This window comes from Artibeus jamaicensis, unplaced genomic scaffold (assembly GCF_021234435.1).
Source record: "Artibeus jamaicensis isolate MK-2021 breed Jamaican fruit bat unplaced genomic scaffold, CSHL_Jam_final contig_519, whole genome shotgun sequence".
Classification (NCBI taxonomy): domain Eukaryota; kingdom Metazoa; phylum Chordata; class Mammalia; order Chiroptera; family Phyllostomidae; genus Artibeus; species Artibeus jamaicensis.
In genome coordinates, this window is record NW_026521871.1 from 22813333 (window position 1) to 22824031 (window position 10699).

Genomic DNA, 10699 nt, shown 5'->3' on the forward strand with positions numbered 1-10699 from the left:
AATTGAGTTATTTTTCAAATACAGTGTTTTGTCTATTTCTCCCATCCCAGCCCCCCCCATCCCGTGCTCCCCACTTCCCTCCCATCTCCACCTCCCTAGCTCTCATCCCTGCGTCCTTCACATTTGTTCCTCCAATCAAAAAATTTTAAGATGTTTTTTAAAGAAGTGGTGGCACAGGAGACCGGGACCAAGTAGGAAGGCCTGTGTGCATCTGCCCTGATGGGGCATCTTGTTTCTCCTCCTCTCAGGGTCAGGGCATGCTTTTCTCCCCAAAGATTTCTCCTGCTCACTCAGGGGAGGGAAGAGCCTGGGCTCTGGAATTAACGATTCATTTACATTCCACATTCCCAAGCTGTGCAACCGTGGCAAAGTCACTTAACCTCTTTGTAAAGTGAGAAAAATGAACTCTACTGAGTAGGGTCATTCTGAAAACCAAGTTAGCTAAAGCATCTCTACTTTCAGCCTGGGCTCTGAAAGTCAGGGAGTGTCCTCCAAGTTCAGTCCAGTGAGATAGGTGTGGGGAGCCTTTGCTTGCCAGCCCTCTTCCCAGTGTATCCGTGAAATGTGCAGAAGTAGCTGTGAGGGTGCCTGTTTGTGTTTGCCATCTCCACCAGCCTCAAAGTTCCCATGTGTGAGTGCAGTGCCTGCTTTAGCAGGGCTTCTTGAGAAAGTGGATTTACATGTGCCCCAGTCCTCCTTGTTGGTGAGGCCAAAGAGAAGGACTCTAGCCTCAGTTGACACAGACCTGCCACTCATTAAGCTCAAGAGTTCTGAAGTGCTGCTGTGTGCCAGCCTCTATATTATGTCCCAAGGAGACCAAGAGTTGATAGAGGACGAGATCACATTGCTCTGGGAAGCTGTCACCCTCTGAGGTGCCACCTCTGCCATAGCACATACACATGATTTGGTGGTGCCAGGGTCAGTGCCTGACACAGAATCAGGCCGAAGATCTCTGGGACTTGTCTACATCAGACAGGGGAAGCTAATCACAGCTGACCTGTGGGTGAGTCCCCACATCCCAGGGGAAAGTGGCGATCAGGGGAAAGCATGGCTCCCCAGGCAGTGCTTAGTTTCCTGATGTAGCAGCAACAAACCAGCATTGGCTCCATTTGTTCCCTGGAGCCAACTCCCCAGTCACCAAGCCAGCTGGGCCTTGAACCAGGTCCTGGTAGGTCCTGGGACAGTGCTGGCAGTAGAGATGCTCAGCCAGGGAGTTGCTGCCTGTAACCATGTCCCTCCCTTCCTGGTTCATGTAGTTCCACAGATGCAGGGCTTAGGAGTCACTGAAGCTGGGGTCTGTGTCTCAGACATCATAGTAGCACCTCTACTGTGGGTAGGAGAAGGGGTAAAGTCTTTGGGGGTGGAGAAAGGACAGGTTCAAACACCTGAGCTCACTCGCCACCTGGAAGTCTTCAAGTTTGCACCACAGTCTCAACATCCTCATCATCAAATCGGGTCCCTGGTTGCCCCAAAAGTTGTAGTGTTCAACAAAGTTCTCCATGTACCCACCCTGGAAGGTGTGGTGGGGGAGGAATCTAAACACACCTTTACTAGCATATTGAGAAGCCTGTGCAGCCAAAAAGTTCTCTTCGGGGATGGGCCTGACAGAGATGATATTGGTGCCCATGTAGATGCCCCTGCACTTCCAGATGATGGCCAGGTGGGACCCATCTGCGCTGACTCGCATCCAGTTTCTCTCCGTACTGGTATTGGTCTTCAAGAACAGGTGTGCATCAGCCCCAAGCAGCAGGGAAAGGGGTGGGGGGGGTCACAACAGGAGACCAGGGGCTGGGGGCTGGGTAGGGTCCAGCAAGCCAGCTTCCCAAAACTCTATTGGCCAAAAGCCCAATTTTGAGAATTTACCACACTTACCCCTTCCACCCCCCAAAGTTGACTTTCATTAAACTGTTGACAGTAATCAGTATCCATGGGAAGACTTTGGTGGCTTTTAAAGATTTCATGAAATTGTCTTTCAAAAAACCGAAAGTGGTGGAAAGGTAAAGTAGAAACCCAAAAAGGATGTCACAATGAACTCTATGAGTCAATTTCAATGGGTTTTACAGTTCCTCCAAATATGAAATCATAGAGGATGAATTTTTTGAAGTCCTAAAAGTGCTAAAACCTGACAGAGGAAAATATAAGGTAGAAAACTGTTTTAAACATCACTATGTATGCTATTTGAAAAATTGGCAAAAATGCATGCATGCCTGTATCTTTTCAATCACTAATTAATTCCTTTCATATTTAACACAGGCCTGTTTACTGTGTGTCAAGCTCTGTGATAGCTGCCAAAGATACATGTGAACAAAGACAAAAATGTCTACTGGGAAGAGACAGACAATAAATGAACAATCATATGATATGCTGGGTGTTTGCAAGGACTGTGAAGGAAGAAAGCTGGGTGAGGGGGCTACGAAGGGGGCAGGGTGGAACACAGTGGTATTTGGGTTCCAGCAGAAACTGGAAGGAAGTGGGTAGGTGACCTGTGCTGACACCTCTGAGGAGGTTCTAGATAGAGGGAAGGGCTAGTGTGAGGGCCCTGAGGCAGGAGTGGGAGGAAGGCACTGTGGCCAAGGCAGACTAGTGAGGGAAGAGGGGTAGGAGATGAGATGAGAGGGGCAGTGGGTAGAGAAGAGGGGCGGACTCTGTGGGTTGGGTAAAGAAAACTGATTTGGGAGATTTGGAGGAAAAGAAAGATGTGATCTGATTTAGTCTTCAGAGGCCCACCGGATGCTCTGTGGAAAAAGACAGGGTGGGGGTTGGGAGGTGGCAAAGGCAGAAGCAAACAGGCAAGTTAAGAGTCTATTGAAATAATTCAGCAAGAAGTGAGGGTAAAGGATGATAGTGGAGGAGGTGAGACAAGTGGTAGGTCCTGCACACGTGGCAAAGGGCAAGCCATCTGATTTCCATGGAGTGGATGTGGGTGGGAAAGACTGGATGACTGCAAGTGCTACAAGGTGAGCAACAAGGGAAATACTTTTTAAAAGAATAAAAATAACTCATAATAATTGGCAGGGCTCCCAAACGAATGCTAAACTCTGAATGCAGGAAAACAAAATAGATTTTTCTACATTGAAATATGTTGATTAAAAGATTAAACAGCAACCCTTGGCTTCGACAAGAACGTGGAGGTTGCCAGAGAGAAGGGGGTGAGGGGTGGAGGGGGCCTGATGTATGGTGATGGAAGATGGTTTCACTGTAGTGGGGGGCACACCATGGAATATACAGACCTAGTGTCATAGAAATGTAGACTGGAAACCCCTTTACCAATGCCACCTCAATATATTTAATTGTATAAAAGCCAAATGAAACAATTAATTAAGACTTTGCAGAAACCTTCACAAGAGTTTTTCACATCATCATATTACACACAGTTGCTGAAGACCTCATACATAGTTGCAAAAATTTATAAAAAACTGTCCTAAGTTTTTGTAATCAACACAAATTATTGAAGATTGGTATTATGATTATTTTCATTTTTTAAGTTAAAAAATAAAAGAATCAGGAAATTCAGTAATTTGTCCAAAGTCAGACAGGCAGAAGTTGACTTTGAACCCAGGCAATCTGGATTCAGATAGATTGCCTGTTTAAACAAAAAGGTGTGGTAGAAACTGTGTTGATAGTTAGTAAATCAGTGAAGGGTAGGGAACTGACCCAGAGACACAGAAGCCGCCTGAATGTGGACATTGGACTGATATTGGCCTAAAACCCAAGAGCTGCCCCCAGGGTAAGCACCACAAAGGGCATTAGGGTTCTGGCTCCTCACCCTGACCCTCCCCCACAGGACTCAACCCTGTGCATCCTCAGGGGCTACACTTGCCAAATCAGTGCAGCACCCCTGGTGCTCACCAGCAGCTGATGACACATTGGGCCACCCCTAACAGCTGGCCCCTGGCTGTTCTGAGGTGGCCTCTCTGGGTCAGCACATGCCACACCCAGCCCCTCCCCCAGAGGTAGTGATGCAGTGCCCAGCAGGTTTGGACGGGGCAGACACTTAACAGCTGTGTCCCAAGGCCCACCTTGTCCCTAACACACAACACAGCAAAGATGATGCACAGTCTAGAGAAATCCAAACTGTATTTCATGAAACATTAGTTCCAAGAAAATATTTACATCATGTTAAGAAAGAGAGTCTATGCTCAAGTAAGTTTTAAAAATGCTGATATAAATCAAAGTCTCTTTGGTTGAGATCTACGCAGAGACTTTAAGTTCCTCATGTGCACAATTAGTTTGTGAGAAATGAATAGTGCATAGTGTCTCCCAACGCAATTTGATTATAGGTTTCTTTTCCCAAGAATCTACCATTTTGGGTAACCTTAGGAGTCGGGACAAGCAGGCCCCTGAGCCAGCAGACTGTCTGTCTTACAGTCCTGGAGCGCCCTCTAGTCGCTGAGCCCTAGTGCTGCAGAGACCCAACAGGACTGTGTCCTGTGCTGAGTCCTGCTCCACTACCAGCACCTGACTGAGGCCTGTTCTGCTGCTGCCCAGGGCCACTCTAGTTGTCACCTGTTAGGGACCCTGTACTGACAACTGCAGGTGAAATCTGTCTGATGAGTCACTCCACCTCCTCCTGAGGGGCCCTTGTTTGCAAGTTCTGGAGTCTTCAGGAGAACAGATGGGCAGGCTCGGATCTAAAGTCACATAGGGTAGGAATGAAACTGACCAATTCCCCTACGTGCCCAGCTGTCTCCAAACACATACAGTCATGCACTTTGTCCTGCCCCTTAGTCCAGAAAATGTCTCCAGATGACAGCGCCTAGGGACCAGGGTGCCCTCCACCCATGAAAGCCGCAGGGGAATGAGGCAGGGCTGGGGGAGTCTCCCTGCTTTAGATATGAATACTGCAGTAGGCTGAATAATGGCCATGCAAAGGTATCAGGTCCTGAGTCCTGGAACCTACAACTGTTACCTCATGGAAGAAAGGTCTTTTCAGGTGTGATAAACTGAGATGGAGAGATGGGGAGATTATCTCAGTGGGTCCTAAATGCAATTACATGTGTCTTTACATAGTGAGGGGGAGGGAGAGTTCGCACACACAGGACAAGGGGTGTACAGAGGGAGGCAGAGACTGCAGTGACCCCCGCCCCCCGCTGGAAGGAAACTCTTAGAGACTAGAGACTCCCCAACAGCGCGGGGAATGGGCCCCACCGGCTCCTGGCTATGCACCCTGTGAAACTCACTTGGGACTTCGGGTCTCCATGACTGTGAGGGAACACTTGTTTGTTCTCCTAAGTCACCAAGGTTGTGACATTTTGTTACGCACCCAGAGGAAACTAATACAAGTGCCTTCATAAATGGCCTCAATTGTGCCTCTTGGCCTGAAAAAAACCTGAAGTCCTGACTTTCTGGATCTTTGCAGAGAAAAGGCTTTCTGATGGTTGAGCTAGCCTAGGATTAAGATTTAGGGCTTTATATGGCAAACAAATGTTATCATATATGTGGATGTCAATTTTTAGTTACTTAAAAAAACAATTTTATTTATAAAATTAACATATCCTCATTAAATACATCAGGGGAGGGGCGTTGCATAGGTAAAATAACGTGATTGCTTCACAAGGTTCGAGTATTTAACCCCACGTTTCCGTCTTCACCAGACTACGCAGTGGAAGCTGCTCAGTGGAGTCATCCAGTGGTTGGCAATTTCCTTAAAATGCTACCTGACTGTGGGTCCTCATGAGAGAAATATTTAATTGAGATATCATTTTCCTATTATGCTGTGTTACTAAGTTGAAGATTACAAAATTCCTGACAGTTCCAGCAGTTTCTTGATCATCTTACCATAACCCAATCTCATATAGCTGCGCTCCACCTGATCCTTTATGGGTTTTCTATTTACATAATTTTCAAGTGAAATATTGCCTAGTTTCTCCTTCAGACGCAAAGAAGTTTAACATGGATGAGTTTAAAACTGACAGTGGAAAAGGTACAGAAACTCATTCAGTTAAGAACAGTCTCAAACATAACCCAGATACTAAAGTAGAAAGCTGGACACAAAAGACAGCAGGCTAAAGACGAGTCTAACTTAAGTCTCTCAATTACTTGAATCAGGGCTCAACACCGTGGAAAGAAGGCCAGGCAAGAGTTAAAGGATCTGGGTTCTAGTCCCACCTCTGACACTGAGTCCTTACCCTCAGTTTACCCATCTATCAAAGGAGTAGGTTGGACTCGTTTTCTGTGGTTCTTCCCAACACGGCCCCTCCAAGATTCTGTGAACACTTACTTGAGTGTACCATGAAAACAGTGGTGTGTCTTCAAACAGCCTTTTCATATCCAAAGGGAAGAGGAAAACATTGTCTATTGCTGAGAGGAGGGAAAAGGCTGGGGAGGTGGAGTTTGGAGGCATCTGCATGGAATGACTGAGACCCTTCATAAAGAACACCACCGGCTGCTCAGGATAAACCTCAGCAGCCGACTCCACGGCGCAGGAGACCAGCGGGGGAGGCTCCATTCTCTCAGAGGTCTCTAGGAACACAATGCTGCGCCCCTTGCCCAGGAGGGCTCCCAGCCCCTGCTGGTACTTGTTGGAGGCCAGGCAGGAGAGCAGGCAGCTGGACTTCAGGGTGAGCCGGTAGAGGAGGCCGCAGGAAAGCAGCAGGATGGCCAACAGGAAGAGCCGGAGCTCCTTCAGCATGTCCACCTCTCCCTCCTGGCCCGCGCCTTCAAGTAAACACGGTTAATTAGGGATTGCTCTCATAAAACCAGACAAAGATAGCACACAGGAAACAATACAAGAATGCGACTTTGAAGCTTACATTTTTAAAAATCCCAAATAAAATATAATCAGATCAAGTCACATGGTATTTAAAAAATGCATTAACTAGGGTTTAAGTGGGGAATTTAAGGGTGATTCAAAACAGGAAAATATTTCATTATTAGGATAACTGTTAGTCACATGTATTATTTTATAGCTTAAAGAAGAAAAGCTGTATGATCGTTTTGATGAATCACGCTAAGAACAGGATAAAAAGCCCCATTTGGGCAGCTCAGTTGGTTAGAGCATCATCCGAATACACCAAGGTTGTGGGCACATACAAGAAGCAATCAATGAATGCATCAAAAAGTGGAACAACAAATCAATGTTTCTCTCTCTCTAAAAGTCAATAAATTAAAATTTAAATATGTAAATTAAGAGAAAAAGAACAGGATAAGATTTGACATCCACACATAATTTTTAAAAAAGCACAAGGAAACTTGCTTAAGCTGACCATGTCCACTAGGACATACAGCAATCATCATACTTAATACGAAGCATTTAAAACATCCCCATTAAGACCAGGAATGTGACACGGGTCTGTCTATTACCACTGTTTCCATTCAGCACACCGCTGCTGCGTCTAACCAAAGCAAGGAAATCAGAGAAAAGAATGCCTACTATGAATACTAGAAAGAAGAGGTAAAGGCATCAGTAGTTGTAGAAAACATGATTACCCACCTAAAAAATTCAAGATAATTTACTGAGAAACTGATAGAACTAAGGATAAAATTAACCAAGGAAGCAAACTGAAGGTTAGAGTTAAATTACGTGCCAAGACCACACAGTGAGCAGAGCCCTGCCTCCAACTTGGGTCTCTCTGTCCCCGGGTCCCCTCCCCCCTCTGGAAGTGTTAGCTCTCACTCTGACTGACTTCAGAAGAACGGAGGTCTCACTTTTTCAGTGGTCTGTTTTCGAATTCCACATGACTCTTTTAGAAAATACAAAACCAATGAATCAGAGTTTACCTTTTAGCCTGAAAATTGCAGCCCAATACCTGAGGTCTCAGCGATGACAAGTTTTTTCCGCTGTGCTTTTTGATAAATCACCACCTAATCTTCCAATTCGACAACTGGTGGAAGTAAATCATTGGCAGAAGATTAACACTACATACAAGAAGCTCCTCCCTTTAGTAAATTCCCCCAAACACAGAGACTTAAAAACAATAAGGGCTTCACACAACTTTTCAGGTGACCCACGTGCTAAATTCTGCCTATCTGTGCATGTCTCAGGAGGGTCATAGGGTGATGATTTCACCTGGAGAAGACTGACTGTATATAACCCTGGAACCAAAAGATACTGCACCTGTGCAATTTTGTTTCGGTCAAAATCATGGGCAAAGACTGGGAAAGTTCATCACCAGACAACCCTGTAACTTGGTCCAAACTGTGCAAACGCAAGGTCTGGGTGAAAAAGAAGGAAGGAAATTCATCCCCACAAATAAGCAATGGACAACCCTGTAGTCCAATGTCCTGATGACTTGGAACAAGAATGCATTCTCCAATTTCAGTTGCAGTGGCTTCAACAAGGGTCCTTTTGCCCTGAGGTCCCCCTTGTGAAGTCTCACAGGTCAGTGAGATTCATTGTCCTGCACAAGGTGGCAATGCCCACATGTCCACAGCCAGTGTCGGTCTCCTGTGGTCTGCTCCCCAGTGCCCCTGACATGAGTGTGTGGTGATCCTCTTTGAAGCCGCCCTCCCTCCAGGAGTTGTCTACCTGCAGTTCAGAGCCTTCCCCCAGCCATGAACAGGTGTCCACAGCCCCCCTGGGTGCTCCAGCATGACCAGGGAAGTCCTGTCCTGAGCAGACTTTGGATTCTGACAACCTACATCAAAGGAGGTAAAGGTCCTACATCAAAGGTCCTACATCAAAGGAGGTAAAGCTGCCCACCCACTGATGGCTTCTTGTTTTCTATGCCCCGGAGGCTTTCCAGGAATAGCTCTTTGGATCTGCACACACTCCTTTTCCATCTGGAGCTGAATTTCTTCTCTGCACCTCCTCACTTCTAGGCTCAGGGCACCTTGGCATCTTTCCAAAGTTCCCTGGCATTGGATGGACGGGTTTTTTCTTCTGGGCTGGGGGCGGGGGTGTGGATGGGTAGAGCAGAGCTCTGGCTCCTTGCTCTGGGATAACTAGAGGGCTCCGTTTGTTGAGTGACACGTTCCTAGGGCCTGCATTTCAGGTGGGTCACGAACCCGGTGCCTCCCAACTGTCTGGACAATGGCCGAAACCATTGAACAAGCAGTGAAGGCAGAGATCAGAGAAGTAGATGATGGTCTTTGTCACGTGGCTGAAAGTGAGCGTTAGCGATGCATCCCAAACACAGAAAGTAGGACTTGCCTGACTGAGAACCGAGTAGGGGGTAGGAAGGGCCCTGAGCTCGGAGTCATGCTTCCATGTGCCACAGGCTGAGGACACCAGGGCAAGTCCCAGAACTGCCCCGGCTCCTCTGCCCAGTGTGGGAAGGGCCTGACCTCTGGCTCACTGGGGGGTGGAAGGCCCTGCAAACAAAAGAAGCAACTCTCACTTTCACCACGGACAAGGAGAGAAAAGTAGAACACTGTTACTGTAGATGGCACTGGGACTTTCTGACAACAAACATGAAGTCATTATTTTCAGTTGAGTGAAATGTATTTCTCTCTGAACTTAAATAATTTGTGGGAGGTACTTTGAAGTGGGGAAATATCCTAGTCCTTATCAGACTCGAAGATGTGAGTATTAAGGTTCACTAATTCCTGCCCGCATCAGTCATTACTACGATATTTATAAAGCAGCGATTTTCTAACACTTTCATTTCTCCTGTATTTGTCAGTTGGTGGCCCACTGTAAGGGTTTCCTCCTCTTCTCCAGTATTTATCTCAGTTCTTTTAAAACCTCATCAGCACCCATAGTTTTGTCTTTTTTTGTTGTTTGCCATATTGTTTACTTGCTTCTCCTCCTCTGCTAGTCTAATCTTGTCAGAGTTTTCTCTGAGCCTTTGAAGAACCAACTTTTTGATCTGTTGACCGCCTCAGGTCTGGTTCCTCTGGAAGCAGACCATCTGTGGCTCGCAGGTAAGTCTGACCAAAGCACAAGGAGCAGAGAAGGAAAACCCATCATCAGAGTATGTTTCCCTTCTAGTAAGGATGGATTGTTGCCCTCCCCGGAATAGAAGAGATCCAATGTCATAAACATGCCAGCTGCTTATGCCCTTACAGACCATGTACCAAGGTCTCAGCCTTGATCTGTCTTGCTGACAGTTACTCACTCAGTGGTGGTGGCAGCTACTTCAGACCACCATGGTGGATCCATTTCTTCCTGGGCCCCTTTGTAAGGGTTCAAGTGGCTGAGGACAGGAGGCACTGGACAAGTGCCATCCTGGTCACCTGCTTACTCAGTGCTGCTGCTTCTGCCACACATGCTTCCCAGTGGACATTGGCGTGGGACACAAACACCCACACATGCGGGCCCACTGCAGTAGCTCCATGCACATGCCTCTCTCTCGGACATCCTTGTTTCCAGTCTCCCGGTCTTGCTCTCTCTAGGCCTTGAGCCGGCAGCCAAGCCATTTGCCACGACCTGAAAGTCTGCATATATTCTGACTTCAGGCCATTTGTCCTCCACACAAAGCAGACAACCTGTTGTACTTTAAACGCTGCCCCCAACAGGATTTTCACTTGCCACTCTTTTCCAGTGCCCTTCTGTGTAACAGCAGCCCACTCCAAGCTTACGCCACCATACCGTGCACACCTAACCGTTGCCATGTCATTTATTTCTTTTCTTCTCTGTCAAACAATTGTAGAGAAATCCTCAAGCAGCCATGGGTGTGAGCTGATGGTGAGCCATCAGTGCTAGAAAGACAGGGCCTCCCCACAAGTTCGCCCAATCTGCCTGTTCCCTTCACACCTGCTTGTACAAACGACTGTTCCAAGTGCACTACTTGGACTGCATAACAGACGGCAATTGTGC

The 10699-nt window shown here is 46.9% G+C and overlaps 1 pseudogene; it reads right to left on the reverse strand.

Moving 5' to 3' along the window:
• Nucleotides 1–1066: 1066 nt before the first annotated feature.
• LOC119044792 (alpha-1,4-N-acetylglucosaminyltransferase-like) lies at nt 1067–6631 on the reverse strand (annotated as a pseudogene).
• Between the last annotated feature and the right edge of the window lie 4068 nt (nt 6632–10699).